The 25372-nt window shown below is 40.8% G+C and overlaps 1 protein-coding gene across 3 annotated transcripts in view; it reads right to left on the bottom strand.

Moving 5' to 3' along the window:
• INSC (INSC spindle orientation adaptor protein) overlaps positions 1-25372 on the bottom strand; it is a 250036-nt gene that overhangs the window by 143437 nt on the left and 81227 nt on the right. For all 3 annotated transcript variants that reach the window (XM_061610294.1, XM_061610295.1, XM_061610296.1), the window contains one exon: positions 21478-21548. The gene's annotated coding sequence lies outside the window, so the exon portion shown is untranslated. The remainder of the gene's footprint in view (positions 1-21477; positions 21549-25372) is intronic.

Below are 25372 nucleotides of genomic sequence, written 5' to 3' on the forward strand. Positions count from 1 at the left end.
CAATGAATCTAGCTGTTGTTAAAAACAAACTTGGCCTGCCCAAGATGCATGTGTTTAGCCTGCTATGCTTAAATCGCATCACTTAGGGAAGGGTGGGGATGGTCAATTAAAAGCATAGAGCACACCTAGAATTTTGCTAGAATATATTTCACATCCCTCTGTTTTATCTTGGGCAAACTGAGATACTCCTCATGTCCATTGGAAACTATTCTGCAGAACAGTCAGTGCCATTATTCCACAATTGTTTCTGGAGTTTTTTTAGTGTTGCAAAGTGTTGCTGTACTTCACGTACAGAAACAGAAACGTAAGGAAAAAATTACAATAGGAAACTTCATTAAAAGTAAATCAAACACATTCAAAGTGTCTATCTGAACTATATCAACTGTCTGTATTGTTGCTTCCTCTCTACTAAAACAAGTTCAGCACAGCACATGTCTTATTTATGTTATTTGGACTGATTGCAGGTGTTGCCACCACTCAACAGGGAGGGGGAAGGAAGGGGCAGGGACAGGAAGAAGGGCATGTTTGATCATTTGCATGCTTTATGAGTTCAATAGGATTAACTCCCATGCAATTATGCTTAGGATATGTGAAACTGACCAAAAGGAAGAAGGAACAGGGGGGGTGAGCCTGGAATGGGGAGGGAAAGAGGAGGAGGGAGAGGGAAGAAGAGGAGGAAGGGAGGGATGGGGGAGGGGAAGGGGGGAGGGGGAGGGGAGAGGGGCAGGGGAAAGAGAGGGAGGGGATAGAAGAGAGGAAGAGGGGAAGGCAGGTTTGATCATTTGCATGTCTAGTTCAATTGGATTTACTCCCATGCAATTATGCTTAGGATACGTGAAACTGACTGGGGCGAGGAAGGGTAGGGGGAGGGAGGAAGGGGGAGGGGAGAGGAGGAAGGGCAAGGAGTAGGGGGAAGAGAGGAGATAGGGCGGGTGCACTGGGCAGAGGGAAATATTAAAATCAAATCAAATCTTTCCAACAGGAAAACATTATTAACAGCATCATTATTTTTCAGGGTTTCCCCCATCTTTTTCTTCTACAGCAGCACATGTAGTCTCCCACCCAAATTTAAACCAAAGCTGTCCCTGGTCACATCTATGCCAGACCTTTATTCCACTTTAAACAGTCATGGCTTTCCCCAAAGAAAACTGGTGTAGTTGGTGAAGGATGCTGAGAGTTGTTAGGAGACACCCTATTTCCCTCACAGAGCTACAATCCCCAGAATTCTCTGGGAAGAGAGGCTGTTAAACCACTCTGGCCACTGGAGATCTGTCAGGGGAATAGCAGTCTCCTACCAACTCTCAGCACCCTTCACAAACTACACTTCCCAGGATTCTTTGTGGGAAGCCATGACTGTTTAAAGTGGAATAAAGGTTTGGCGTGGGTGTAAAACAGCCGATATCATAATGCCGTTGTATAAATCTATGGTGCGACCGCATATGGAATACTGTGTACAGTTCTGGTCGCCTCATCTCAGAAAGGATATTATAGAGTTGGAAAAGGTTCAGAAGAGAGCAACCAGAATGATCAAGGGGATGGAGCGACTCCCTTACGAGGAAAGGTTGCAGCATTTGGGGCTTTTTAGTTTAGAGAAAAGGCGGGTCAGAGGAGACATGATAGAAGTAAATAAAATTATGCATGGCATTGAGAAAGTGGATAGAGAAAAGTTCTTCTCCCTCTCTCATAATACTAGAACTCGTGGACATTCAAAGAAGCTGAATGTTGGAAGATTCAGGACAGACAAAAGGAAGTACTTCTTTACTCAGCGCATAGTTAAACTATGGAATTTGCTCCCACAAGATGCAGTAATGGCCACCAGCTTGGATGGCTTTAAAAGAAGATTAGACAAATTCATGGAGGACAGGGCTATCAATGGCTACTAGCCATGATGGCTGTGCTCTGCCACCCTAGTCAGAGGCAGCATGCTTCTGAAAACCAGTTGCCGGAAGCCTCAGGAGGGGAGAGCGTTCTTGCACTCGGGTCCTGCTTGCGGGCTTCCCCCAGGCACCTGGTTGGCCACTGTGAGAACAGGATGCTGGACTAGATGGGCCACTGGCCTGATCCAGCCGGCTCTTCTTATGTTCTTATGTTCTTATGTGGCCCACTGATTAGCCAAGCCAACAGCTGTTAGTCTGGCTTTTAGAATACTTGACAGTTGGTTCTTACTGACAATGCCTGTGATATCATAGACTAATGTTAATTTTCTTAAATTAATTAAAAATCAGCCAGGCATATTTTTTTTAACTTTTCAACTACAGAAGATGAAGGTCAGAGTATGGGGCAAGGTCAGTAATAACATTACAGGTACTCTGTGAACATGGCTGATTTTTAATGAATTTCAAAAGATTAGGAGACCGCTGACAGAAAGAAGTCCAACAGGGGTTTGCATTTTTTTCTCTTATTTACACTTTGAACTTTTGATTCTCTGAGTGTTTTGTGAATCGCCATAAAAACCTAGAGGGTTATTAGAGAAGCGTTTCTGAGTTCAGGACTATACTTTTTGTAAGGCTTTGCTTTGAAATGAGCTTATGGGAAGCAGCAGAATGGCATGGGGATATTTTCAATTTAACATTGTGGAATGCAAAAAATCCATGCTGGCTATAGTATACAGCCATGTATATATGGCTGCTGCCCCTTCACTTTCCAATCCTGCCTACTGTCACCAAAACTCCCCTCCCCCCAGGTTACCAGAGTGCTCCCCCACTGCCCCCCCAGGTCATCGAAGCTCCCCCTTTTGTAGGTGTGACTCTTACATACATACATACATACTATATACATATATATATATATATATATATATACATATATATATATATATATATATATATATATATATATATACATACATATATATATATATATACATACATATATACATATATATATATACATATATATATATATATATATACATATATACATATATATACATATATATATATATATATATACATATATACATATATACATATATATATATATATATATATATATATACATATATATACATATACATACATATAATATATATATATATATATATATATATATATATATATATATATATATATATATATATATATATATATATATATATATATATATATGTATATATATATATATATATATATATATATATATGTATATATATATATATATGTATATATATATATATATGTATATATGAAGATACATACAGACACATATACGATATTTGGGAAAGGTATGGTAAAAATAAATATACTAATTAAATATTATTATTGTTATTTATTAAATTTATATCCCACCCTTCCTCTCAGTAGGAAGAAGTAATGGACCCATTCATCAGGAAAAAAGCTCTATAGACAAGATGAATACCCTGCTAATTTAAAGAGGTTCTCAAAGAGGGGATAACTTAAGTTCTTGACTCGGCTGCAGTGAGGTTTCTGAACCAAGATCTGTATTTGGAAAAAAAGAAAAAATACATGCTTGAAAAACTGAATGAAGGAAATATGGTACAAGCTTCACTAAGTTGTACTAAAACACAGTAAATCATACGAAGTGTTCCATAATCTTCTGGGCATCAAGTGTGCTCTGTGTACATCTGCAGTTCTCTGCCTGTCTGTCCTGCGTCTGTATTCCCATTACATCTGCCTCCAGTCCATTGTCTCTGTTCTGCTTAGTATGCCCGCCTGTCCATTTATTCATTGTGTCTGCCTTCCAGTCCATTGTCTATTCTGCTTGTCCTGTTTAGTCTTCTTGGTGCCTGACCATCTTGTGCCTATCTGCCCATGACATCCACCTTCCTGACTGCCCTGCATGTGGATCTCTCTCTGCCTGCATCTCTCCATTCCGTGTCTGCCTGTCCATCCTCTTCCAACCCTTCCTATGTTTGCCTGCCCACTCACTTATTCTGTCTGTCTATCTGCCTGCTCACTCGGTCTGTCCAGCCTGCCTGCACCTGTTCATCTGTCTGCACATTATGTTTGTCCGACCAGTAGATGCCTGTCCCCTCATTGTGTCTAACTAGACATGACATGGCAGATCTGTGACTGGAACTCCAAATGTCTTTTTCTTTTAGAAAAAACAGGTATGGGGGGGGTAAGAGGAGGATCTCAGATGGGACCATGGCATGAGGACAGGAAGTTTAACCCTCCCCTCAATGACATTTTCCTGCTGAAAATAGCTACCTGGAGCTCCAATTAGATTAAAAAAAACCCTGTCTTCAAATTGTGGAAACTGTGTCTCAACTGGACAGTGGAAAAACTGCCTGCACTATCATCCTACTCACTGTGTTTGCCTGAGCCATGCCTGCCTGTCTCCCTGCTGTCTGCTTATTTGCTCTGTGTAAGTCTGACTGTCAGTCTGCTCATTCTGCCTGGCCTGCACTTGGCTCCTTTGTGTCTGTCTATCCTTGCCATGCCTGTTTCATTCAGTCTGTGCCTGTGTGCTTAGTGCATCTGCTGACTTGCTGATTGTACTATCCACCTGACTGCAGGACTCTACTCATGTTTCTGTCTGTCGGCCTGCCTCACAGCATTTTTAAGTAATAATTATGTGTCCAAATGGACACCCAGTCCTATCTTGTGGACACAAATGGACACATACAGTTTAATCAGTAAAACACAAATTCATACTGGAAGCCACTGAAACAATGGAAACAGTCGAAAATAGGGATACGTCACACAATAATGTTTAGTGTTGTTATTACAAATCACCAATCTTCTGCAAACCTCATCTGCAGGAAAGTAAAGCATTGCTCTTTTACTACAAAATATAAAAATGAAATAAATATTTTCTTTTCAGTCCAGACTAATTATTCTGTAATCTGAAAGTTCTGGCATTATTCTGACAGGCTTCAGTGTTTTCAGTTTTTATGCAGTTTTTTTAATACTTTTTTTATGTTACTGCAAACCAAAAATAAAAATAATCCTCAAATATATTTTTATAATACCAGAATAGTTGTGTTTTTAACCAATTTTTCTACATTCTGAAATTAGAGTTTTAGGGATTATTATCATTATTATGCTTTTTAATTCATGTACTGTATTTGCTGGTGGGTGGGCAGGCTACTAAGAATTTTGCTAGGCTAGTAAGTTGGATAAATGAATTTGCAAGGCTGTGTTCACTCCCTATTGTTTGTTTGTCTGTTTGAACCACTTTTACCTCAATCCATATGTTAGGGCTTGTACATTGTAGAGAGGCTTCCATGTGCAAGCCATTTCCGTGGAAAAAATGGACACCCAGTAACAATTCCTTTAAAAATGCCCTGGCTGGCCTGCCTGCCTTGCCCACCCAGACCTTCCTGTGCATGTTCTCTCTGTCTCTGTTCATCGTCTGCCTGCCTTATATCTTTCTGCTGTGATTGATTTTAGATTGTTTTATTTTTATATGTTTTTGGTTGTATTATACTATGTGATTTTATTGTATTTCTTGTGTTCACCGCCCAGAAAGCTATTGCTAGTCGGGCGGTATATAAATCTAATAATCTAATAAATAATAATAATAATAATAATAATAATAATAATAATAATAATAAATTTCTATCCACTCTGCCTCTGCTTATTGTGTCTGCTCTCCTGCTTACTACAGTATATGCATCTACCTACCTACTGGATCATTGTGCCTGCCTGCCCGTGCTTGTTTGTCATATTGCCTGTCTACTGTGTCTGTTAGCCCACCCACTGACTGACTATGTCTGTCTTCTGGGTCTGTCTCTTCTTTGTGTCTGTCTGTCCACCCAGACTCCACATCCAACCATGAAGAGGCGTCATATTTCACTAAGCTCAGCTTTCACATGAGGACTTTCTGCACATTTAAATAGATAAGGGAGAGTGAACAGGACTTCATAAGTATTGAAAGGATTATGGGTTCTCTCTAATGCCTGGCATGTGCAGAATATATTAGTCTTGAGGCAGAGGCAGCTACAAAGCAGACAGATTCCTTTTTAAAAAGCATTAAGTGAATTTATTAGTTCATGCAGCTGCACAGATGCTGTTAAAAAAAAAGGATACCATCCATCCTCCCTACTGAATATAAAAAATGTGCAAACACACATGGAAGGGGCATCAAGTTGCAAGATAAGGTTTCTTACCTGCAACAAATGGTTCTTGCAATTCCTATCTATACACTAATGGGACTGAATACAGCCGCAGCTCCTGGTGACCTTCTTTGTAGCACTATTTCATTACAGAAAGTGCATGCCATTGCATCAGAAGCAAGTGATATGAGGGGCAAGCTATTCAGCAGTCTTGGTTCCTTTCTATCTCAAAAGGTCCAATTATATTTGGATCTCTGAAGAATGAAAGGAAAGAGAGCAGAGGAGTGGGAAAATAAAAGAGAGTTCCTCTTGAAGAGCTTTGGCTATGGGAAGACAATCTCCCCTGCTCTTTTTATAGATTGGTTGTTCCCATTAGTTAGAGATGTATTGTACAGCAGTGCTCCACACATCTGTCTGGTGGGTAAAGAATGCTACCTCAGTTAATCCTTCCTATGTTATTCACTGTTGTTGTTATATGCCTTCAAGTCGATTACAACTTATGGCAACCCTATGAATCAGCGACCTCCAATAGCATCTGTTATAAACCACCCTGTTCAGATCTTGCAAGTTCAGGTCTGTGGCTTCGTTTATTCACTGTTAGCCACCATTTAACATTTTGTAAATATCCATAACAAGTTATGCAGAAACTTTGCAAATTTCCAGCTGGGACTGGAAAGATGAAGGCCCTGTTAAAGAAATCAACCATATATCCCTAGACCAAAAGGAAATATATTGAATTGCTTTGTTGTCTAAGACTATGCAACCCACAGCATAGGAATTCCTCCTTATGGAATGCAGATAAGTAGACATCTCCATATGCAGTGATTTCAGAGGGGATACATGGCCAGCTTTATGCAGAGGTTGCACTGCACAAAAAATACAACACATACTTTTGCACATTTCTTACATGAACTTTTATCTTGATTTGGAATACAGGTCAGCTTTCTGATTATATATTAATGTTACTGTAACCTGCTTACTACTTACCCCCTTCCCACCTCTTGCCTTCTCTAGGACAGCCTTCACCGTTAACTATTAAATTGCCATTCTGTTGTATTTTATCCAATAAAACTTCACTTCTGGAAAAGCGCCAATCTTGTCTCTGTTGCTCTCTCAAGTACCCATTCTGCTATTGAGAGTATGACCCAAAGTTACATGTGCAGTGTTCTTGTGTATTTTGGTAAAATGTTCCAGTTTTGGGGTCACTTCTATTAGAACAGCAACCTTTCCTCTGACAGAAGAGAGCCAGAGCCACAGTGGAAAAATGTTCCCCTAGGCCAGGGGTGGGGAACTTTTTTGAGATGAGGCTCAAGGACCACATTCCCTCCCCTGTGTTCTTCAAGCTGAGAGAGAGAGAGAGAGAGAGAGAGAGAGGTCCTGAGCAAAAGTGGTAACAAGCGGCATGGTAAAAACTAACTTTGAGCCCTGGAAAAGACCTTTTGGCACTTTCTTTTTAGTCAATCTAATTTGGAGCAGTGGATCTTGTTGCTTTGTAGAATCACTATGCTATTTGCCTCCACCTATACTCAATGTATATATTTGCAAATAAACCAAAATATGACTGGAATAATATTCCCAAGGTTATATGAAACACTATTAACAAGAGGACAATGATACAGGGCAAGAAATATACTGACTCCATATTGACGTTGAGGAGCAACTTTCCTAATTAGGAGCCACTTCCAAGTTTCAAATCAGTAGCAACCTCAGTGGTTTCTCAGGAAATGTATCAATTTCTCAACCAGTTGATTCATCAGCTCTAAAAAGAATAGTAACTTTCACAAGAATAGTGAGAACCTAGGTGCTAGAATAGTCTCTCTTTGGCAGACAGCAAGTCATTGTCTATTGCAACTTCTAATTTACAGCAAATGTTATCAGGGATGACGAAGCTGGGATCCTCCAAGTTGTTGAACTTCAGTTCCCGTCAGCCCCAGTGAGAGTTCCAATTTCTCCATCCCAAAATTAAATGGACAAAAGGCTTTAGTTCTGTTTAGTTGGCAATTTAAAGGAGCAAATCAACATGGGGGTGCACCTGCTGGCCCTAGTCTCAGTCTCCACTTGTTCACAGTGTCACTTGCATAGGAAGTATATGCATGTTCTATACACTGGGAAGACAACTATTTGGTATGGTTCACACAAGCCACTCTGTGCAAATGACACAATGAACCTATGGAAAGTAGGGCCATTACAAACATCACTGATTCCCTCTTTCACACATTCACATCTACACAGAAGTCACTGACTGAACAGGGCTCATGTGCACTTGACGGAAACCTCTAGCCCAGGGGTGGGGAAGCAGCAGCTCTCCAGACGCTATTGGGCTACAACTCCCATCATCTCTGACAACTGGCCATGAAGGTTGGGGTTGATGGAAGGTGGAGTCCAACACATCTGGGGGGCCACAGATTTCCCTGTCCTTGATGTAGGATCTTGCAAATCTTTCAGAAAGCAAGATGGGAAACATCTGGTTTTAGATCAGACTGAAGTCAGTAGTTATCAAATGCAACATGAACATATGGCAACAGGATATCAATATAGAGCCATTTCTCTACAGCAACAGTTAAAACAATTTCAGGAAGTTTTTGCACCATGAATGCTGTTCTGATGGTTTAATCTATGTTTTAAATGTTATAATTTTATTTGTTTATTTTTGGAAGCCGATTTGAAACCCAGATGTAGTGAAAAGCAGTGTACAAATTATAAAAAATAAACAGCTATTTCTTAGAGAACATTATGATATCATAACCATAAATTATTTCCCTGTAGTAAAGTGTTACTCCTAATGAGGTTTTCTCCTGCACATGCACACTTGGTGATGCATTTAACCAAAAACACAAAGCACATCAGTTATCTTTAATCAATAGAAAGATGCTGGCTTTTTTACTTTTCAGGAAAACTCAAAGTCCCACCAAAGTCTGACCTCGAGCAGCAAAGAGCAGCCTTTGCCAACTTAGTGTTTTGGACTACGGTGTCCATCAGCCCCAGCTATGGACCTTAGGAATACCACTATCTCACATCATCCCCACACCACAGTACAACAGAGTCCCACCTTACAGGGATGGTTGTAAGGGTTACTGAGATTATCCAGTATTGGGGGCCTAGCACAAGAAGCTCTTGGTAGGCCTCCCCCTCCCTACTACTATCCATTAGCTTACCTTCTCACTCTGGAACGAATCTGCATAGCCATCCAGTTGGAGTACAAAGCAGAGGCTGCTCCTCCTTTGGAAACAGGTTTAGCAGGGCCAGCCCTACCATTAGGTAGAGTAAGGCAGCCACCTCAGGTGGCAGATGTTCAGGTGTGGAGGGGGCAGCAGGGGAAGCCCACACACACAGATTGTTCCTCCTGAACCCCTAGTCATTCACCTCAGTGGGAGCATAGAGCTATGTATGTGTGCCACGCCGCCTGCTCTGCACCACTTGCCTGATGCCCTCAGATGTGGTGGAGGACTCTGACCCATTTCCAGTGTTGAAATGGATTCTGTATCTAGATGGCTTCTGCATATAGAATGGAGGACAGGGAAGGAGCTGCGACCTTGTCCTTTTCCTCAGGCAGCAAGACATGCTTTTTAGTATCAATAAGAAAAATCAAAATACTTTCCAAGTGTTTTCTTCCAAAAGACCTGTTACTGTTGACTTCAAGAGCCCTGCTACACCTTGGCTGCTTTTACACTGCACTTTATTATGTTATTCTGATGATTTCTTACCTTTTAATGTGTGCATTAACCTAGATCTGGAAATCTAGCGGAATGTAGTGGAAGTAGAGCTCATTTCCACGATAAATGATTCCAGAAATAAACTGTTTACAAGCTTGGGAACCCAGAAAATTGCAGGAGTTTTGCTCTAGCTGCAACCATTTATGGGACAAGCATACTGACATGCAATGCATTCCTGCTTTCTAGGTGCATGTCAAATTTTTTGGCCTTTTTCTTTTTGCCTGATAAAAAGTGGACTGGTATTCCGGCATAGGCACGGGTAGCAGCTTCCCCTTCCTCCTTTTCCTTTTCCCACACAGGCCTAACTTGCACAGTGAATTATGGGAGAACTACATGTGTATAGCAGGTGAAGGACAAAAATAAGATGTTCATTGCAACCGTGTGAAACACATTTGTGTGAAATGCTGGTACATCAGTCAAAAAAGCCACAGTTCCTTAACACAGGTACTGCAGTGTGAAATGAATTGTAGAAATCAAGACAGAAGCACTACCATTTTAATCTGCAAAACTGACACTATAAACCCTATGTATGAAAGCAGCCTTGGTGTCACATCTGCCACCAGTAATTTATGCACTTATGCACATTAACATATTAATGTTTACAGTATCAATCTGAGATAACAATAAAAACCTAGATGGATACTAAAAGGAAATATTAACAGGACAGAATACCCGTTTTTAAAAAAAACTTCAAACAATACATACAGCTTTCAGTTTTAATCCAGAGATATGAATGCTGTCTTAAATATGGTTTTCTTAGAACCAGAGGTCAAAGAGATGTTAATTTAGAGGACAAATGATTTAAACAGCTTCCTTACATAGATAAATTATCAAACCATTTCAAGTAACATTCTGGAAAGCAGTATGAGGCTATAAATATGCATGAGGTGACCTTATGTGAATTGTTCCTTCTGATGGCTCCAACCAAACCCTTAAGTTAACAAAAAAAGGGAAAACAGTAGAACAAAGGGAGGAAAGATTGTGGCATGTTTAAGCCAGAGGGAACCAGGAAACAGGCATTTATTTCAGGACTTGCCATAGATTTGCTCTCTGGTTTCACAAACAGCCATGGATTTTGAATTTGATTAACTTCATTCTGGGGCCTAAAACAGGTCAGAGAAACTTGTGGCACGCCAAATGTTGTTGGGACTCAAGCTCCCATTAATCCCCTCCAGCAGGCCAGTGGCCAGGGATGGTGAGAGTTGTAGTCCAGCAGCAACTGGAGGGCACCACATTCCTCACCCCTGGCCTAAAAGCAGCCTGGCTCATTAACATTGCCTTTTGAGGCCTTTCTCCAGCTTCCCTGGCCTGCTAAGATTCAGGAGGAGGGGAGAATGGACCTTTTCTGTGGTGGCACCAATTTCTGTAATGGCAACTTCCCTAGTCTTCCATCCCTGGCGCTGACACTTAAGAACATAAGAACATAAGAAGAGCCTGCTGGATCAGGCCAGTGGCCCATCTAGTCCAACATCCTGTTCTCACAGTGGCCAACCAGGTGCCTGGGGGAAGCCCGCAAGCAGGACCCGAGTGCAAGAATGCTCTCCCCTCCTGAGGCTTCCGGCAACTGGTTTTCAGAAGCATACTGCCTCTGACTAGGGTGGGAGAGCACAGCCATCATGGCTAGTAGCCATTGATAGCCCTGTCCTCCATGAATTTGTCTAATCTTCTTTTAAAGCCATCCAAGCTGGTGGCCATTACTGCATCTTGTGGGAGCAAATTCCATAGTTTAACTATGCGCTGAGTAAAGAAGTACTTCCTTTTGTCTGTCCTGAATCTTCCAACATTCAGCTTCTTTGAATGTCCACGAGTTCTAGTATTATGAGAGAGGGAGAAGAACTTTTCTCTATCCACTTTCTCAATGCCATGCATAATTTTATTTACTTCTATCATGTCTCCTCTGACCCGCCTTTTCTCTAAACTAAAAAGCCCCAAATGCTGCAACCTCTCCTCATAAGGGAGTCGCTCCATCCCCTTGATCATTCTGGTTGTCCTCCTCTGAACCTTTTCCAACTCTATAATATCCTTTTTGAGATGAGGCGACCAGAATTGTACACAGTATTCCAAATGCGGCCGCACCATAGATTTATACAACGGCATTATGATATCGGCTGTTTTATTTTCAATACCTTTCCTAATTATCGCTAGCATGGAATTTGCCTTTTTCACAGCTGCCGCACACTGGGTTGACATTTTCATCGTGCTGTCCACTACAACCCCGAGGTCTCTCTCCTGGTCAGTCACCGCCAGTTCAGACCCCATGTCCTTATGAGTTATGTCCTTCTGCTCCCAATTTAATGTGTGTTTTTTTAAAAAAATTCCCAGGCTTTTAATTAAAAAACAGTCTTAATATACCTATACTCTAATGTTACTGACCTTAATTTCTAATTTGTATTAATGTTTATCCCAGGCTGTGTTTCCGCTACTGCCGCAACGGTCAAGTGCTTTCGTGAATGGTTGTTGTTGTGTAAGTACATATATTATGTTTCCTCTCTGCTTTTGCAAACTAGCTTTTTTTTGAGAGGATAGACACAAATTATTAAATAAATAAGGCCAAACAGACACAAACACTGAAATAATACCATTGCTATTGAAGAGTTTCCCATTTAATCAAACATTTTCTAGCTATTTAAAAAACAACTACTATTATACTCCATCTCAAGAATGTATGCTAAAACAGTGCAATCCCAAACATGCTTTCTAGGATGCAAATCCCACTCAAGCCATGGGGATTCCTTCACATATTCAAATTGGTTTATATAGCACACCTCTTGCATCTTGATTTAGAGCAAGGGTGGGGAACCTGTGGCCCTCCAGGTATAGTAGGACTCCAGCTGCCATCATCCCTAACCATTAGCCATGTTCACTAGGGCTGATGGGAGTTGGAGTACAACAACTTCTGGAGGGCCACAGGTTTCCACCCCTGATTTAGGGCATGTTGTAGAGCAAATCGAAAGGTTGGACTCACATTAAATGCTCTCCAGTTCACAGCTTGTGCTTTCCTCTTCACCCCTCCCAATTTCTGTCTGCATTTCAGTAGGACAATAGTGTAAACAGAGTTTTCCTTCATCATGGAAGAATCAAGAGAAGAGATTCATTTTGCCCAAAAAAATTTTTTTAAAAAAAATCCTACTTAAGGGTGAGCTGAACTCCTCCTGCCTCAGCTTTATTGTTCAATGTACATTAACCAAATCAGCCCCAAACCAGCAGCATATATTATAGGATGGAAGATCTAACACCTTCTAAGATGCATGGCTCATAATGACTAGAAGCAATGCTTTCAGTGTAATGGGCCCAAGCCTGTGGAACTCCCTCCCAACTGAGATTATCCCAGCATCCTCCTTGTTGTTTCAGGCCCATGAGTAAAACTTTCTTGTTCCAGCAGGCCTTTTAAGGTAGCATTTGGTTTTATGATGATTTTTATTATTTATTGTTTATTTTATGTATGGCTTGTTTTTATGTACACCGCTTAGAGATGCAAATGATTAAGCGGTACATAAATGTTTTAAATAAAATAAATAATAAATAGCGTGGCCAGATTTTCCAGAAATATGGACTTACTGACAATTAAAAGACAACAAAGAGGGAATCTATCAGCATTCCCATTTCTACTTTTTTCCTGTGGTCGGAAAACGTTTTTCCAAGTAGCTAATTAGATAGAGCTGTGTATTAAAGTTATTCCACTACAGTACTGAGATAATGGCATCTATCCATTTTTGTTTGTTCACATAAAGGTATTTCAAGATTAAATAAGATTTTGCAAAAGAGCTCTGTGATCTCATTGTTCCTTACAATCAGGTTGTACAGTAAGACGATACAAATATAATGGAATTATATGGGCATAAGTGTAGCAAAGTGAGCAGCGTACATAATAGAATTCCTGTTATTCAAGCATCCATTTTCAAGAATTCTGAATTTTAAAGAAATTATCCTAATTTTGAGAATTATGTTCCCCCTGTAGCACAATGTAAGTTATGTTCACACACATATTTATTGCTGGTACAGATAGTAAAGGAAACGTCTTCACTAATTCTGTTATTCCAAAGCAGTGCTGTGCCTCTTGCATACCAATCAACACCAACACCACTGCTCCACTTTCCAGCTCGTTTCCATCACTGATTTCCCTCGCCCCTTCTGGAAATTCCATAGATTTTCCATTTTGGACAAAAGCCATATTGCAAATTAATCAAGAGTAAAACTAGAGAAGAGAGGCGAAGGGTTCTTATGCACTTTCATTAGAAAATGCTTTACTGCCCACTCAAATGTATCGCTTACATTGTTATAAGTCAGAAATGCTAAGTGAGGTTTTGCCACAATAGGTTCATTTTTTTCCTCTCTCTATTTGTTCTTCTAGCCAGATGTCAATTACAGTTCATAGGTCTGGCAGTACAGTACAAAGCCACTAGACAGAAATACCCAAGGGACTTTGAAATCTACTGTCTGCAAAACAGTGTAAGGCAGGGGGGGAACAGAACCATGATTTTATAAAAGCAACAGCTGACAGTTCTTGCATATATAAACCATAGCTATGTTGGAGGAAAGGCCCATCATAAATTGAGGAAGGGCCACATACTAATAGAACACACATTTTGCATGCAAAAGCTTTCAGGTTCAGTCCCGCCCCCCCGGCATTCCCAGGTAGGGAATGGGTCTTGTCTAAAACCTTGGAGAGCCACTTCCAGTCAGTGGAATACTGAGTTAATAGACAGAGCAATAATCAGAGATATAAGATAGCTTCCTACATTCAGAAACCATTTTGTTTGCATAGGTTTTCAGAATAAAGTACCATTCTAAAAGAAAACAAAATAAAATGGATGAAAGGCTCTTCACATTTATTTTGAGGTGATATGGCTGTGGTATGAAAAACTGGAAATTTAGTAACTCAGAATGACTATCTTTTGACTAGATTGAGAGGGACATTCTTTAAAATTGCTTCTTTGCAAGGTGGCAATTATTGTGAGGAGAGGGGAAAGAAGCTAAATGTAATAATGATCATGCCTTATTTTACAGTACTGCAGACTTAAGAATGATCAGCCTCTGCATATGGAGTAACAAGCATGCCGATTATCTGGGGTTCAAATGTCAGGAAAAGGAAGGAAGCTATTTTGTTGAAACTAGTCTGAGAGAAGAGTAACCTTCGAGTCACCAGCTATACAAAACCCAAAGTTGAAAACGTACTTTTGCTTCTGCCCACACCAAGTGTTCTGCAGTGAATATGTCGTGCCAAATATCAAGAATCTAACTCATTTGAAACAATGGAACTAATTGTGCCTTTCAGACAGCTGCTGTTCCTCTGTGAGGATCTCCATGATAAATTGCAAAGTACATAAAAATGGGGCTTCCTGCCAAACAGCCAAACTAGAGTCTCTTGACAGACACAGGACTCTTCAAATGGCTTGTATGTTCTGTTTTGCAAACTTAGATTTTTGTGACAGATTTTACTACTTCTTCAGAATGTCTTAGGGTAAGGATGGAGGAGAAATTTGCTTCAGTTCACATTTAAAGTGGAATCTGTCAAATTTGCACTTTTCAAAACATAAATATAAAAACTGAAACACTGCCATCCTTCAAAATTCTCATTGCAAAATTTTGCAATGCAGTTCTCAAACCAAATATATGCAGTTTATAGAAATACATATATTTGGGAGAAGTGTGCATACAATGAATGTTTTAATGTAAAAATGTGTACATTAGTCAAAACTGCATACAAAAATGTGTTTATTAAGATAAATTTGCACTAAAATGCTGAAGAATTTTCATAAGATTTTTTTAATAAAAAACCCAAATTGCTGCAAAAATGTGGAAAACTGAATTTAAGATAGAAAAATGAGAAACAGAACCAAAATTTACAGATCCTTCCATCCCTGTCTTACAGCAACTGCAAAGCGCACACCATCAGCTTCACCATGTGAAGAGAGAGACCATAGGAAGCATTTTTAATGGCCTCCATGTGGCAGCTGTATCATGTGCATGGCAGTTGACTTATTGTGCTATATTGCTCTCATTCGAAGAGCAGTTCCCCAATACACTATGCAGGCATTTCCTAGATCACGGGTGGCTCCAAATGATGCTGAACTACAATTCCCACCATCCTTGGCCATGTTGGATGGGAGTTCTAGTTTAGCAACATCTGGAGGGCTGCAAGTTAGTTACCCCGGCTTTGATTCAATCAGGGTATCAATGATTATTTTTTGTTGGCTATCATAGAGCCAGCAGTTGCCCTCACAAAAATGGTAGGAAAGGGTTAAGCTACTCTTGGGCAGAGCCAGGGAGATAACAAGACTCAGGTTACTGCTATCAGGCAGCTGTAACCACTAATAAGCCCAAGGCCCTATAAAGCCAGCAGGAGGGAATGTGTGAAGTGTGGGGGAAAGTTGGACGGAGTTAACAGTGAGCAACGTATATCGAGACTGTATGCTGTTGGGGACTGCTGCTGCTGCTGCCGCCGCCGCCGCCGCCGCCGCCGCCGCCGCCGCCGCCGCCGTCGTGTATCCTGTATTCTGTAACCAGTATGCTGTATGCTGAACGCACAAGTAAAGTATTCTTGCACATAGACTGCTGTATATTATTGCTACCTCCCTCCGTGTCCTACACGACTACATTTTAGCCAGCTTCCAACACAGGGTTATGGGCCCAGAGCTCAAATTGTAGTCTGTGCATGCTCAGAGGTGAATGTAAAGCAAGTGCAGTGTGCTAGAACGAAGGCAGAAAAAGGCAATGATGTTGTCATATGCATCATTGTTGCCCCTGGAGAGGCTCAATGACTCCAATTATGCCACCTGGAAGGTCCGAATGGAGATGTACCTACGCAGAGAAGGAGTGTGGTGTGTTATAGAAAGTCTTCCTCCCACGGCTCCACCCTCCGCTGAATGGCTTCGTATGGATAAGAAAGCCAAAGCCTGCGTTATCTTAGGACTACAGGACAGCCAGCTGCTCCACGTAAGAAATCAACAAACTGCGAAAAATGTTTGGGAAACCCTCAAGGACGTTCATGTTAAGAAAACAGCAGGGAGCAAGATAAGAATTGCTAGAAGGCTGTTTCAATTGCGTCTCGAGAAAGGGGTTTCAATGCATGAACATTTACATACCTTAAGTAGCCTGTTTTCGGAGCTGCAGGAGAGGGACGTTATTTACTCTCCCCAGCAACAGGTGTACTTATTATTGTCAACACTGAATGACTCCTGGAATTCGTTGGTCTGTGCATTAGAGACTATCGATGAAACTACTCTCACACTAGAGTATGTAAAAGGAAAACTTCTTGAAGAATGGGAAAGGAGAGAAGAAAAGAACCAGAAGCAAGACACCAGCTATCCAGAGCCAAAAGAAGCAAGAGGGAAGGCGCCTGCTGTGAAACTATGCTACACATGCGGCTCAAATCAACAACTACGTAAAGATTGCACCTGGACGAAGAACAAACAGCCGAAGGAACTCAACCAAGTGCGTGTAGTAAGAGCAGGAAAGGACTCCAATCAAGCTGAAGAAGAAACGTTATGGGCGATAGACTCTGGAGCAAGCCATTGTATTGCAACACGAAAGACTCTCTTTCAAACGTTAACACCTGCAAGTGAAAGCATCACCTTGGCTGATGGGAAAACTATAGAGGTAAAAGGGAGGGGCACGTTGTATATGCCATGTCTAAATACTTTGTTAACAAACGTTCTATTCGTGCCTCAGCTTGACTCAAATATATTATCTGTTATAAGGTTAAACAAAATGGGTTATGATGTAAACTTTTCAAAAGGGGTTTGTGAGATAAAGAAATGTGGGAATATTGTTGCTAGAGGCACTATAAGAAATTCCCTGTATGTAATTGCTAAAACCCCAGAGAGAACTGCTAATGTTATAACTAACAAGCCACCCCATAATGGATGCATTCACATGTACCATAAAAGACTGGGGCATGCTTGTTATGCAACCTTACAAGCAACACCCAAGCACAGCTTAGACGTAACCTATAAAAGCTGTAACCATTATGTAGACTGTCATGTCTGTAGAGAACATAAATCTGTTGCAGCGCCTGTGGAGAAAATAAGTAACATAAAAGTGTCAAGGGAGTTTGAGTTACTCCACATGGATCTAGCCGGTCCGTTCCGGAAATCAAAAGGCAGAGCCAGGTTTTATTTAATACTGGTTGACGCTTATACAATATATGGTTTTGTATATTTATTGAAAAACAAAGCAGAAGCTGCTGCGCAAATTAAATATTTCATTAAATGGGTTGAAAACAAGTTTGGTAAAAAGATAGCACAGCTATACTCAGACCGAGGAGGTGAATTCTTATCACAAGGGCTACAAAACTTCTTTAAAGAACAAGGGATAAAACATTCCCTAACAGCCCCCTTTTCACCCTCTCAGAACGGCTTGGCGGAACGCCAAAATCGATACCTGCAGGACATGTCACGTGCTATGCTTAAAGACTCTGTATTACCCTCAGTGTTCTGGGCTGAAAGCCTTATGTATGCAAATTATGTTCAAAATAGGCTCTATGCAAAGGCAGTAAATTGCAGCCCATATGAAATGTTGTATAAATGTAAACCAAAGCTAAACCGCATTCGAACTTTTGGAACCACCTGTTGGGCTAATATACCTAAAGCACAAAGGAAGGGTAAATTGGCTGCAAGAGCATTAAAGGGAAACATCATTGGCTATCAAAGCGGATCATATAGAGTGTGGGTGCCTGGCAAACAAAGAGTTATTGTCAGTAGGAGTGTTTATGCAAATGATAAAGCATGGGAAGACACAGAGCACTTTGATATGGTAGATTTAGAAAGCACAGCTTCACAAGACAGCGCAGTAAAACCTCAAGCGCTCAGTGAAGCAGAAAAAGAAAGCAAACCTGCTGTAAATAAACAGAAACGTGCAGAGGCTGACTCGGCTGATAATGAAGAGCCGACAAACAGCACAGTAGCAAGAGCAGAACAGAGCAGTGAGGAGCCAGAAAGCTCAGAGCAAGAAACTGGACCACGCCGGTCACAAAGGTCCAATTTCGGACAACCACCAGAAAGATTTACTGTGTCTATTATTAAAGAGAGTGAGGGAAATATAGAACCCAAGACCTATGACGAAATGCTAACATTATCCGATACAGAAAAGAGGAAATGGTTTGCTGCCATGCAAGAAGAAATGGCTGCTATGCATAGAAACCGCACTTGGGTGCTTACAGAACCACTAGTGCATAAAAGAGCCATTGGGTGTAAATGGGTCTATAAAATAAAAAGAGCAAACACAGGAGAAGTAAGATATAAAGCACGTCTGGTAGCGAAAGGGTTTCTCCAGCAACAGGGAGAGGATTATGATGCTGTTTTCGCACCAGTTGTGAGACATGAGTCAGTGAGGCTCATGTTAAAGGTTGCTGCCATGAAGCAACTGTTAGCCTTCCACTACGATATTAATACGGCATTCTTGTATGGGGACCTAGCCGAGGATATTTATATGGAGCAACCAAAGGGGTGCCAGGATACTACAGGACGTGTGTGTAAACTACAAAAATCGTTATATGGGTTAAAACAGAGTGCTCGCTGCTGGAACACCAAACTGCTTGATGTTTTATGTGCTATGGGCTTCAGTAGCGGGGCTGCTGACCCATGTCTATATGTGAAAACAGTAGGCAGTACAACTATGTATTGTTTAGTTTTTGTAGATGACCTATTGTTTATATGTGAAAACAGAACGCAAGAGGAAGCATTCAGTAGGGAGTTGGAATGCTCTGTTGATATTAAGCGTATGGGGCCAGTGGCACAATACCTGGGCGTGGAGATTTGTAGACGTGATGACGGCAGTTTCTCTTTAAAGCAGGAATGTATGATTAAACAACTGCTGTCTGAGCATGGCATGGCTGAGAGCAAACCAGCTAAAACCCCCATGGCTGTGGGGTTCCAAACGGAACACCATGGAAACGTGCCAATTGACCAACAACAATACAGGTGTATTATCGGCAAACTCCTGTATCTCACTAACACAACGCGACCAGATATATGTAACGCTACTAGCATTCTCAGTAGACGTGTGTCGTGTCCAACCCAACAAGACTGGATGGGGTTAAAACGGACACTAAGGTATTTAAAGGGCTCAATGCAAAAGCAGCTGATACTATCATCCCAAAAGGATGGTGAGCTAGTCTGTTACACAGACGCAGACCATGCTTCTGATCCTACCACCCGAAAATCCACCTCAGGCATGGTTATTATGTATCATGGGTTCCCCATAATATGGCACAGCAAGAAACAAAGTATGGTAGCTGTGTCTAGTATAGAGGCGGAATATATTAGCCTCTCACTAGCGTGTTCCGAACTAGAATGGCTTGAACACCTGTTCAAGGATACATCCCTGCCTATACGCAAACGCTATACTGTCTACGAGGACAACCAGTCCTGTATACAGCTTGCCCTCTCAGAGGCACATTCTAAGCGAACAAAACACATTAGTGTTCGTTACCAACATGTGCGCAACTGCGCAAAACGGGGCTTAATCCAGTTATATTATTGTGAGACTGAACGTATGGTAGCGGATGTGTTCACCAAACCCTTGCCTGAGGAAAGGTTCAAAATGCTTATAGAAAACCTAAGCATGACAATGTAAACGTATGGAATTGGTTCATAATGTTGGATGGGGGAAGGGATTGGATTGACCACTTAGAATATGATGAAACCTAATGTACTTGAACCTGTATATATAGATACGTAAACCTGTATATATATGTATGTGTAAATGTACCCCATGTTATAAATGTATCATGTATTATGTATAGCATAGTAACCACACCCTGCAAAAGATAAATTGTTATGTTTGTGATGCCAGGTGGGGAATGTTGGCTATCATAGAGCCAGCAGTTGCCTTCACAAAAATGGTAGGAAAGGGTTAAGCTACTCTTGGGCAGAGCCAGGGAGATAACAAGACTCAGGTTACTGCTATCAGGCAGCTGTAACCACTAATAAGCCCAAGGCCCTATAAAGCCAGCAGGAGGGAATGTGTGAAGTGTGGGGGAAAGTTGGACGGAGTTAACAGTGAGCAACGTATATCGAGACTGTATGCTGTTGGGGACTGCTGCTGCTGCCGCCGCCGTGTATCCTGTATTCTGTAACCAGTATGCTGTATGCTGTATGCTGAACGCACAAGTAAAGTATTCTTGCACATAGACTGCTGTATATTATTGCTACCTCCCTCCGTGTCCTACATGACTACATTTTAGCCAGCTTCCAACATTTTTATGCTCCTTCAGTTCCATTGTGGACACCCCAAACATTTACAGGCTTCATTGTAGCAGATATTACAAATGTGGAATATCAAATAAATTCTGGAGCATACACTTCACATAAAAGCCATCTTTCTGAACAGTAACTTTTGCATGTCTGATACTTGTATCAAATATGTTTTAAAATTCTGAAACTATTTATTGGCAGAAACATATTTGTGCCTACTTTAGTCTCTCTGAGGCACTGATTTTGTGCCATTTATCAATCATAACTGATTTTACCATATTATTATCTCATGCAATATGTGGGGGACATCCAACTAAGGCTGTCAGTCCTAACATACTACTTACCCGGGAATAAATGCCACTGAACCCAATAGAACAATTTCTGACTAGACATAGCCAGGATTGTGCTGTACTCAGAGTAGACCTAATGAAATCATTCATTACTTAAGCCTAATCTGAATGTGGCTAACACTGGATATGACCCTGTATGTACATGGACTGACAACCATACACAGTATATTATTATTAACAACAACAACAATAATACTTACCACTGAACTGGGAAAGCCAGGAAAGCCATGGTTATTTCAACTCATCTGCATGCTTCTCCACAGACCAAAATCTAAAAAGAAAACAGATAAAAATTATATTTTCAGAAAAAGTTTGAATACAGGCTGCATTTCTCAAGACATTTTTACCCTACTTCACAACAAGTTCCAAGGGCAATTTTCAAAAAGTTAAAATTACATGAAATTGTGTGGAGATTTTTACGTTCCAGATGTGAGCTCCATGGTCATTTTAAATAATTTTGGAAGAAGCTCACAAGGGCATTTCAGGATCTGTAGAGGACAGAATCCCCCAAATATTTAGTCAGTTGCAATGCTATAGGAAACCAAATCTGGAGACAAATCATCATCTTGAGACTCCACAACTACATCTAACAACTTTCTCAACCATAAACTGTCTTTATCTGACAAACAACTCTGACCCAAAAATGCATGTGCCACATTAATTTGATAGAGTACCAACAGAGGTTCTATTGCTTTTTACAACAGGCTATGGGCCTAATTACATGGCATGGTGCGGCAAGCAAATGGACATAAGCCACTTTGATTCCAATTTATTATAAAGCAAGAGGGTAGATGGAGACTTAAGTGAGGGATGGGCAGGTTGAGAGGGGGATCAGATAAAATTTATTTAAATGGCCATTATAAAATACACACCCCAAACATCATGGAACATTACATACAGCATGAAGTATAATACAAAGAAAAACATAGAAAACTTTACATACATCCAAAACTCATTCTGAGATAATCTGAGCTCTTATCATGATTGCCAAACTTTTCAGAAAAGGACCTCTCCTTTCATATTGAATTCTAACATAATTCCTGTTGTTCTACCAGATAAATGCTTTAAAAGTGGGAAGATCAAGTCCTTCCTAAATCCATTATATTTGCAGTCAAACAGAACATGACAAAGATTCTTTACAGCCTCATCAGAAGGGCATATTCTTTCTTCCAATGAAGTTTGGTTAAATTGATCTCCAATAATTCTCTTTGCTTACGATTGGCTCCACTGCCATGCCCACACTGCACCAAGCTCTCTGCCACCTCATTTTTCCCCTTATGGTAACCAGCAGCGATGCTCAATGTTGGGAAGCCAGGTGAGCAAAGCCACCCCATTGAGAACTGCTGCTTCTAGATTTCACTTGAAATGTCTCCCATGTCACTGTGAAGATCACCTCTACTTAGGTGCTGCTGACGTCCATTGATTTCAGTGGATCTACTCTGAGTATGAGTAATATAAGACACCACCCCCTCTGTTCAGAAACAATGATAGAAATGTAGAGATAAGGGTGGGGAAATATTAAATGTTATGGCTGGAAAAACTGGCTAATTTACTTAAGAGATATTGAGTGAAGGATACTGGGAATTTCAAGCAGAAGAAGGTCTTGTGCACTTCTGGACATCACATTACTGGTCACTAGTTTAGACCAGTTTATATTAGATAAGGTTTGCATGTAAATTGCCCCAAATGTGGGCCTCATCAAAGTGTTCTTGTTGATAATATTTTCCTTGCTTTACTCCAAGAGGAAAACCCACAAATGTTGTCTAAATGTGGCCAATATACTTACTTGTTTAGCCAATCATTCATATAATAACATGGTTTGTTTGGAAATTTTCTCTTTTTCCTGGAAGCAATGTGCCTACTTATAAAAGATACTTCTCTAACAAAGAAATAATACTGACAAATGAATGTAATAGTGCTAGTGCAATCTGAAAAGCTCTTGTGGTTTAAATTAGCATCAATGATCACTTTGCCAGTCAGAAAGTGTCCCATTTCATAGCTCAAAATTTGAGAAAGCATGAAGATTTGTCCAGCTATTTGTTTCAGGAATCCTTTCCCTAAAGTAATACTATAAGCTAGAAAACAGAAATAACTGAATTTTTCACATGTATTGCGTTGCTCCCCCATCATAAAAAGAAACATATAATAATTTGACGTTGCTTTAAGAAACAATCTGTAATCCTTTCCACTGCAATCATATCTACCCCACCAGAGCACACTTCAAAGAAGATAGCACATGCAATGATGCAGTAAAATAAAGTAACTCAAGTGCAGAAAGAATCCTTCATCCTGAAACACAAAGACACTTGCCCCAGTCTAGCTAGGAATACATTGAAGCAGACATCCACATGTAGAGCTTATCTTGGGTGAGGACTCCCATGTACAAATACATGTCACACATTCATTTCCTCCTAAGATCAGATGTGGGAGCTGTTCATGTGTAACCCTGGTCAGAAAAAACTGCAATCATCTGCTTGGGAGGGGAAGCGGGAACTCAAACAGGTTGCCCCCACTCCTCCCTCCTTGCTGAACAGTTGAGATATGCAATTGTAAATATTCTAAGGCTATGAGAGCCAGTGTGGTGTGGTGGTTAAGGCAGCCTTTCCCAACCAGTATGCCTCCAGATGTTGTTGGACCACAACTCCCATCTTCCTGACCATTGGCAATGCTGGCTGAGGCTGATGGGAGTTGTGGTCCAACAACATCTGGAGGCACACTGGTTGGGAAAGGCCGGGTTAAGGTGTTGGACTACAACCTGGGAGACCAGGGTTCAAATCCCCACATAGCCATGAAGCTCACTGGGTGACCTTGGGCCAGTCACTGCCTCTCAGCCTCATGAAAACCCTATTCATAAGGTCGCCATAAGTCGGAATCGACTTGAAGGCAGTACATTTACATTTTATACAAGTGCAGTCCCAGCATCTGTGTGAAGGTATGGGTCAAGGAATAGGACTCACAGGGAATAGGCCAGGGAATAAGACTCGCAGCAGCTCTCTAAGGTTTCAGACAGGAGTTTTTCCAATATCTGGAATATCAGAGAGGTTTGGCTATGATAGTTGTTGTTGTTGTTATGTGCCGTCAAGTCAATTACGACTTATGGCAACCCTATGAATCAGTGACCTCCAAGAGCATCTGTCATGAACCACCCTGTTCAGATCTTGTAAGTTCAGGTCTGTGGCTTCCTTTATGGAATCAATCCATCTCTTGTTTGGCCTTCCTCTTTTTGTACTCCCTGCTGTTTTTCCCAGCATCATTGTCTTTTCTAGTGAATCATGTCTTCTGATGATGTGTCCAAAGTATGATAACCTCAGTTTCATCATTTTAGCTTCTAATGACAGTTCTGGTTTAATTTGTTCTAACACCCAATTATTTGTCTTTTTCGCAGTCCATGGTATGTGCAAAGCTCTCCTCCAGCATCATATTTCAAACGAGTTGATTTTTCTCTTATCTGCCTTTTTCACTGTCCTGTCCAACTTTCACATCCATACATAGAGATCGGGAATACCATGGTCTGAATGATCCTGACTTTGGTGTTCAGTGATACATCTTTGCATTTGAGGACCTTTTCTGGTTCTCTCACAGCTGCCCTCCCCAGTCCTAGCCTTCTTCTGATTTCTTGACTATTGTCTCCATTTTGGTTAATGACTGTGCCGAGGTATTGATAATCCTTGACAAATTCAATGTCCTCATTGTCAACTTTAAAGCTACATCAATCTTCTGTTGTCATTACTTTAGTCTTTTTGACGTTCAGCTGTAGTCCTGCTTTTGTGCTTTCCTCCTTAACTTTCATAAGCATTCATTTCAAATCATTACTGGTTTCTGCTAAGAGTATATCTTAAATTATTGATGTTTCTCCCTCCAATTTTCACACCTCCTTCATCTTGGTCCAATCCCTTTTTCCGTATGATATGTTCTGCGTACAGATTAAACAAATAGGGTGATAAAATACACCCCTGTCTTGCACCCTTTCCAATGGGGAACCAATTGGTTTCTTCATATTCTGTCCTTACAGTATAGGACAGTACAGTATGTCCAGAGTATAGGTTGAGCATCAGGACAATCAGATGCTGTGGCACCCCTATTTCTTTTAAAGCA

The sequence above is a fragment of the Rhineura floridana genome, chromosome 2 (genome assembly GCF_030035675.1).
Source record: "Rhineura floridana isolate rRhiFlo1 chromosome 2, rRhiFlo1.hap2, whole genome shotgun sequence".
Classification (NCBI taxonomy): domain Eukaryota; kingdom Metazoa; phylum Chordata; class Lepidosauria; order Squamata; family Rhineuridae; genus Rhineura; species Rhineura floridana.